The following is an 8,801-nucleotide window of genomic DNA, read 5'->3' as shown; positions in this document are numbered from 1 at the left end:
TTTACGAAGCTCTACGTTTTGCCTTGGAGCCCAATGCTTGAGGCACATGTTACACGTAGGTTGTGTTGACAACTTACAAGAAGGTGTAAAAGATGTATGATCATGAGGCATATACTTGACACTAACACTCCAAGAGTAGTGAAAATCCTTTACTTGAAAGTATTGTGAGAATTCAAACGTTTGATTTTCTAGAGACAAGGATCCTGTCAAAAGACTTTGTGAGACTCACTCTTGGTTGATGGTGTGTGCCATCTATAGCAGCTTGTGCCAATTGTAGTTGTGCAAGCAAACATAAAGGGTGAAAATAAATTAGAAGACACAATGGTTAGTTTTCATGATAGTAGATACATATCTTCACCAATGACCATTAGCTACATCAATGAAAAAAGTTTTGTCAAATGATATTGAGAATGAAATTCTAGATCAAGGCTCTTTGAAAATTCTTACGAACCCATGGATGGTCCAAACTGTGTTGACATACACATAGAAAAGAGGTTGTTCTATTCTAGGACTATTTGTAGAGAACTTGCAAGGTGGCTAGCTTGGAGTCTACGTGCACATCTTTGTATCATTACAACCAAAACCACTTCAAATAAGCATTGAGGCTCAAACTTGATGCAGAGCGTAATGCATACTCTATGTGCATCTTCAAAGTCTAGATCCAGAACCTCAAAGAAAGAGCAAATCTCAAACTTGAGATCGAGCAAGATGAAAGAATTGTGTCAAGATCCAAAGACATTGTGATTCTTTTCTAGAGACTGGCAAAAGAGAGTGTGTGCTCAGTGGGTGGTCTCATGAAGCTCCAACTTGAGCTTGAGCGAGATGAAAGCATTGCATCATGATCCAAAGACATTGCGCTTCTCTTTTCGAGGCTAGCAAATGTGTGTGTGTGTGTGTGTGTGTGTGTGCGCACGCGTGCTCATTGGGTGGTTTAAGGTTTGGGTGGTTAGAGGAGGTCTCATGAAAAGTGAGTGGCATGCACCATTATTTAGTTAAAGACAAAAAAAATCACGTGAACCTCATTAAGAAAATGCACTTTAATTTGAATTTTGAAATTCAAACTTCAAATTCATAAGATATTGATGATAGTTCTGTTGCAAACGAAGGCACGGTTGCTCTGTAAAATATGTAATAAGGCAATCCATGAAAGGCACAAATTCGGCATACCTGGCACAACCCATAGCACATATGCAACGCCGTACTCGAATAGAGAGAGACAGAGGGAGAAAGGAAGCTTGGAGGCACACCTTCTAGAGTGGAGTGCCACACCGGCACGACAAAAGAGAAGAGAGGAGGGGAGAGAAGAAACACACAAGCACTAGGTACAATCGCCCCCTGTGCAAGAGTGACCGTTTCCCTCGTATTTGATTTATAGATTTCTTGAATGGTCAAATTGAGTACAAACGGGCCGACCGATCATAAATGGCCAAAGCTCATAAAAGAGCACTTGAATAATAAAATGTACAACATATATATTCGCTCTCATAGGCTTAGATCGATCAAGACTTTTCCACATGTCAGCTGCAATAAATTGTAAAATATCACTTCCATAACATACCTCTCCGTTAGAAAGCAACTATCCTCAGTTGCAAAGTATGAATCTGCAAACGATACTTGTCAAAAACAGTGATTAGTATACTTTGTCAAAATATCACATAGTACAAGAAAAATTTATTAAACTAACCAACATTGCTTATGCCTGCCGTCATCCACATACTACCTATTCTAGTGTCTTATACCACTAGAATAAGCAATATATGGCATACTCTGATGAATTAGGATATCATTGGTCACACTCAGCATTCAATAATAAATTCTCATCAATCTCAAGTCCAACTCCATAAATACTGTCACGACAGGAAAATATCATATACCAAGTTCAAATCCGAGATAAATCCAGTCCAAATATTTGCCAACATATACCCATTTCAAATCCAAATCCAAATATCTGCCAACATATACCCATTTCAAATCCAAATCCAAATATCTGCCAACCTATACCCATTTCAAATCCAAATCCAAATCCAAATATGAATCATTTTGTATACCCGGGTAACAAAATCATACCAGTTATAATGGTGGCCAGCCACTATAGCATGATTTCGTGATTGATGTTGCCTAAATCGACGAATCTACACCAATAAGACGTGCTGCCTAAATCGGCGAATCTGTACTAATACTACCTAAATCGGCGAATCTGTATTTGACATTGTTGAAAAATCATGAATCTGCAATTTATTAATGTGCTGCCTAAATCGAGGAATCTGCACCAGGATGAGTATCTACACACTGCCTAAATCGGCAAACCTGTGTGTCCGTGATCAATGGACTAGGCTAGCCATAAAAATATAACATTTATCACATGTGTGAGACCAATTTGGAGCATGTTTGAGTAGGAGAGTACTTACAAACTGTTGTTCACTATCCCAGAGCACCTTAGCTCACATGAGTAGCTGTATAGCTTAATGACAAATGATCTTATTGAAAAATCCTTTAAATCAATGAGAAACCATGGCCGTAGCAGTGTGTGAGTATTCAACTTAGAAGACAATGTAGACAAATGAATTATGAAAAGAACACTAATGTATTTGTTGTGCATACCATTGCTACAAACGGAAGGCACGGTTGCCCTACAAAATACGTAAATAACGCGTTGCAATCCATGAAAATCACAAATCGGCATACCTGGCACAACCCATAGCTCATATACAACGTCGTACTCGAACAAAGAGAGACAGAGAGCGGGACAGAGAGAAAGGAAGCCTGTAGGTGCACCTCCTAGAGCGGAGTGCCACATCGGAAGCACTGGGTATAATTGCCCCCCGTGCAAGAGTGACCATTTCCCTCTTGCACGTATTTGATTTATAGATATCTTGAATGGTCAAATTGAGTACAAACTGGCCGATCGGTCATAAATGGTCAAAGCTCATAAAAGAGCCTGAACAATAAAATATACAATATATATATTTGTTCGCATAGGGTTAGATTGGTCAAGACTTTTCCACCTGTAAGCTGCAATAAATAGTAAAATATCAATTCCATAACGCTCAACACGAACACAAAGAGATAGAGAGCGAGATAGAGCGAGAGGGCACGTGCAGGCGCACCTTCCAGAGTGGAGTGCTACACCGACACGGCGAGGAGAGAGAGAAGAAAGGAGAGGAGAGAAGAACAACGTAGACACATGATGCAATCTCCCCCCGTGCAAGAGTGACCATTTTCCTCTTGCACGTATTTGATTTATAGATTTCTTGAATGGTCTAATTGAGTACAAACTGGTCGACCAGTCATAAATGGCCAAAGCTCATAAAAGAGCACTTGAATAATAAAATGTACAATATATATATTTGTTTGCATAGGCTTAGATTGGTCAAGACTTTTCCACCTGTAAGCTGCAATAAATAGTAAAATATCAATTCCATAACAAGTTCTCCCTCATGTCTGTGGTTCTCCCCTACAGTCTGTAGATACCTTCATTCTTGTTAGGTACTGCATTGCAGTTTGCTACCAATGTTGAGCTTAACGCCATCATGTATGCATGATAATGGTATAAAAAAGCACTAACAACCCTTGTAGGTGCTATTTCTTGCTCATTCGTGCTTGTACCTTTGAGATCCACCACCAGTAGGGGCAAAGCCCAACTAGTCATAGCACTTGACAGTGGTGAAAAAAAACTATAGAGCGATGGAAAATAGCCCCTTCTAGGCCTCCTTGAATGGTTAACAACAGCCTTGTCTAGCAGGTAACAATGGTGATGGTTGCTGCGGAGCAACAAACAGCATCTCCCCCCGACCAGGTGACGACGGTGATCATAGTTGCAGATGAGTAGTGATGATATCAGCCCTGAACAGGTCTTTCTACAGTGGCAGTAGTGATGAAAAATAGCTCTGACAAGGTGACTATGGTGATCGTAGCTGCAAAGTGACAAAAATAGTCGATACACACCCGTGACTCAATCTCCCTCTCTTCATCAATGATGCTGCACATGGAGGAGAAGCCACTTGCTTTGTGATAGTCCCTCCGCTTGTCGCCGTGCTCTGTGATGGGAGTTGCCCTCCATTGGATGACCCGAAAATGCCGTAGGGCACAATTGCCATGACCCGTAGTTGTATTGATAGAGTCACCATCATATTGCAAGGGGCTCTAGTGGCATTAGCATTGATATTAGAGAATCATTCACATGGTCTAGGAGATATTAGAGGATCCAAAATATAAATGGGGGGAGAAAGAAGTGGTACAATTTTATGCATGTCCATGCTTGTGCCTTACCATTTGTGCCATGCTAATGCTTGCATGAGTAGTTTTGCCTATAGCATCTATAGTTTAGAAGGTTTGAGAAGCTTAAAGTTTTTGGTGCTAGCCTTAGATTTTTGAACTATGTGCTGATGTGAGTGCTGGTGCGCATTTTGTAGCTAACAGTGTAACACGACGATAGGCTCTAGCCTTTATTGAGTAGTGATGTTGGTGCACATTTTGTAGCTAACACGGTGATAGGCTCTAGCATCTACCCTTTATTGACTTAGAGCAAGGTGGAGGCTTAAATTTCATGTCCCTTAGGTGCTAGAGCAAGACAGAGGCTCAAGCCTCATGCTCTTACTAATTTTGGACAAGATAGAGGCTCACATTTTTACCTATCAATTTGGAGTAGGGCAATGGCTCAAGATTAAGTTCGATCCTCATGTCCCTTACATACTTGGAACAAGGCAATTGTTTGAACTCAAGTTCAAGCTTCATTCCCCTTACATACCTAGAGCATGAACAAGAACTTAAGTTTGAGCCTCATGTCTTTACCTACGGGTTTGGAACTAGGTAAAGACTCAAATGTTTCACACTCCTTACATACCTATAGCATAGCCCCAAGATTTTGAACTTCAAACTTTCTCTAGGAATTAAAGGGACATAAGGCTCGAACTTAAGTTTGAGCCTCATGTCCCTTACGTACCTAGATCAAGATGGACACTTGAAATTACCCCTTCAGTATCTAGATGAAGGCTGTGGATTTCTAAGTCCTATGCCCATTATATGCCTAGGCCAAGGGAAAGGAGTTTCACCCTTGTATTGATTATGTACCTAGAACAACGTTGATGCTTGAGTCATGCTCCTTGCATACCTATAACAAGGTGGATGCTCCTTATAACATACCTATACCAAGGTGGAGGCTCAAATTCTAAGTGTGCTTAGCATGTCCCATTGGAACCTTGAACATGGTGGTCGTTCTAGCCTCATGCCCCTTATGTACCCCCATTCAATACTGAGCGAGAGATGGAAGCTTACACTAAGGCGCATAGAATGGGGGCACATAAGGAGCACGAGGCTCAAGCACAATGCCTAGCAAGAGGAAGAAGCTTATATTTAACATTGACCTTCTTGCCTTTTTTTCCTTTCAAAAAATGGATACATTAGTTTGAGTCGCATGCCCATTATTTACCCAAACATTCTCCATATCTATTAATGATCAACAGCACCAAGTGAGAATTAAACTTAAGTTTGAAACCCCTATTCATAGGCTACTACGTCATTTTTATATGGCATAAAGGGTCCACACAAACAACCATGAGGTGAAACTTAATAAAAAAATATTGCAATTTTTAAAGCCTCATTTTCAAAAATGGAACTTCCATAATTCCTAAAATTCCTAAATATGTCTTAATGGACATTTTTCTTGTTGGTATCAAGGATATCAATGAGAAAATCCTTTCTACTTGTGAATTTATTTATGATAGTTTACTTGTGCAGATTGTTCTTGATGCTTTGCTAGAATCTTGCAAGAATTTTGCTAGTGCATGGAGACTTATAACCCAAGGAAACCCTCAAGGCGTAAATTTTGATGCATTATGTACATTGCTATTACAAGAGTTACTTTTAAGAAAAAATAGGGCATAGCAAATCAAAGAAAAGGTTGTAATAGCAATGTAACCACTACTCACGGTTCTTTTGTGAGTAGCAAATCACTTGTGTCTTCTGCAGTCCAAGGAGAGAGTCGCGCAAGTCTCTGAGGGTAAAGTGAAGGCTCATACACTCTTCTCATAGCTATATGCACTCACATGATGAATGCTTCACTCCTTTCTTGCCTTGAGTTTATGCGCACCATTTGTGACGTGTCGTTCATGCAGTGGTTGATTGTTATCATTATTAATGATAATGATAATGAGATTATCTTAGTGATTTGGTCATTTATATCTAGCCAATGATTGGTACGTGTTTCAAACCCTACTATTGCTTAAACTAAAATCCTACCCAAGTAGTCTACTAGTTTTCTTTGTTGGAACTCTGGTACCCTTAGTTTCACTACTATATGACCTCTATATGGCATATTCAAGGCTTTGTCTAGACCTGTATTCATGTTGTAAAACCACGTCCAACCATTGTCCAGATTATCATAATCTAAAACTAAAAAGTTTTTGTTATCAGCAATTTGATGCCATTATATTCTAGTCATTGTTCTGTGAAGTTGTCCAATGCTTGATTCATCTGTCTTGATAGCATCCATATCAATTCCATATTACTTTCCCCTTCATCAGTGCTAGAGCATAATATCGGTCCTCAGACTAGTTTCTTGAAGTTATCATATCCAACCATCCATCCTCAGACAGTTGAGTTTCTTCCAGTAGCCCCTGATCACAACCTTCTTCCCTATTACACTAGTCTGGCACCCTTCCCCCCTTTGTGATGAGTACATCCCCTTCATTATGGAACATCATCACACCTTTTGTAATGAGTGTCTCCATCTGTTCAAGAATTACCCTCACCCATGGAACTGGTGCATCCTCCAGCATACAATACGAGAGACACCCTTCTAGTGTTGTGATCCTGGTAATGCCTTTAGAAACATCATACTTCCTTGGAACATGGAATTTTGGGTTAATGTCAGACTTGGTGGGATGAAATTGAATTGGGGACCAGTCCAATTCCCTACTATTAATGTACACCTTCCTCCAATTAAGACCAGTCATGGTAGATGACAAACGTGACCAATCCTCATCTAGATGTGGAACATTCATCTCTACCATTAACAACTCCGGATGGGAATTCTTTGGATCATTCTGACATTGCTACTTAGAATCAAAATCCATGACTAGATCACATGATGACTTGGATGATTTGGAAAACTTCATTTGGACTCGAATATCATCATCCTTTGGGTATGGACTTGTGCCTGAATATCCGCCAAACTTTGAAGAATTAAATATGGAAAATCCTCAGCATTAGAAACCTTGTGACCTCTCTTATGACAATGATCACATCTCTTGTGTGGTTCAATATTTTGGATTAGAGATTGATGCCACCATTCCTTGACCGCTTCCAATATTGCCAATAGATTCTCATATGAACAAGCATGACATCTTTGAAAGGATCATCATTTAGTGTATTTGACTAAATAGTGGTACTTCAAGTGACGTCTGGAATAACAATACTTGCATTTTGAAATGGTTCAAATAAAATATCCGTATACATTGTTTCTTCATTTTGAACTATACTCTGAGCTATACTCTAAGAGCTAGTTGAGTTCCAACTCTTGTTGGCTGTTGTGGTCCAATGCATTTTGGATTTACTAATATCAACATCCATAATCTGTGTCAGTATCAAAGACTTCATCTTGACTATGGTGGGTCTTCTTGAAGTCCTCCTCTCATGTCACCCTCTAGGATTCATCATGATTAACTCAAACTCAAAAACCCCAACTGGGAGAGTGAATCACTATAAAGAGAAATTCATCTCAAACCACTGTGATCACCAAAATGGAATGAGCTGGTCTCTTTTGACAGCTATTTCAGGTTGGGTTAAGAGTTAGCTAAGTTAGTTTAATATTCACACTTCAGACAATAGATTAGACAAAGGCATTGATACTAAAATGGAAATGGAAATAGTAACTGAAATGGAAATGACACATAGACTGGAATTGGAACTAGATTATATTTAGATTAGTATAGATGGAACAAAGTATAGTATGTGCCAAAGGGTTGCTATGAGCTTATTGACAAAAGAGTACAAGAGCACAATGAGCTCCAAGACACTAGACTCAAGAGCATAGTACAATAACGTGTCACTTCCCAAATCATAGCCACATCAAATGAAGTAATGGCCCCTATTTATAGATTTCAAACTTGGTCTCTGAGTGACCCCACTATGCAGTTACTGTAGTAATTTGATGGGTAATTACCAGCTCAACTACCAATCTGAATTCATGTCTAGGGATTGTTCCCACCGTCTACAATAGTTCTTTCACACTTTTTTGCCCACTTTATGTACTAGGGATCAAAAGAACCTCTTGTCTGTATCTGCACTTAGAAGGCTTGATCTTGCTGTCAAATTTGTGGATGACAGATGTACAATTCATGATCTGCTTTTGGTGAAATTATTGCATCTAGAATTTTCTAGTCGTGTATTCTATAGGCTCAATTTATATGACAAGTGTGGATTTTTTTTACAAATGAAGCTGTGGATTTCAAAGGCTATTTTAGATGCCAAACTTTTGTACGCATGTTTCGGGCATCTGGATTTTTCCAGTTTACTACGTTTGTCAAATATGATATGATGTAAGGAAAAGGATTTAGTCTGAAATTGAGCTTTGGGCTTGCTTATAAAAGGGGCAAGAGGTTGGGAGGAGAGTAGGTTTTCAGAGTCCAAGGGGCAAGAGGTTGGGAGGAGAGTAGGTTTTCAGAGTCCAAGGGGCAAGAGGTTGGGAGGAGAGTAGGTTTTCAGAGTCCAAGGTCTCATATGGGTATAAAAGCTATTTTTGGAGCAAAGGGCGTGGTCTATTTTGGGGGTTCGCATGTGCATGCTAGTCATGGACAAAATCT

General features: G+C 39.6%; 1 pseudogene; it reads right to left on the bottom strand.

The window, feature by feature from the left end:
- Positions 1-6,641: 6,641 nt before the first annotated feature.
- Positions 6,642-7,326, bottom strand: LOC147441579 (uncharacterized; annotated as a pseudogene).
- Positions 7,327-8,801: the final 1,475 nt, after the last annotated feature.

Source organism: Adiantum capillus-veneris, chromosome 15, assembly GCF_014529385.1.
Source record: "Adiantum capillus-veneris isolate H3 chromosome 15, ASM1452938v2, whole genome shotgun sequence".
NCBI classification, from domain to species: domain Eukaryota; kingdom Viridiplantae; phylum Streptophyta; class Polypodiopsida; order Polypodiales; family Pteridaceae; genus Adiantum; species Adiantum capillus-veneris.
This window is presented reverse-complemented; position numbering and strand designations above follow the sequence as displayed.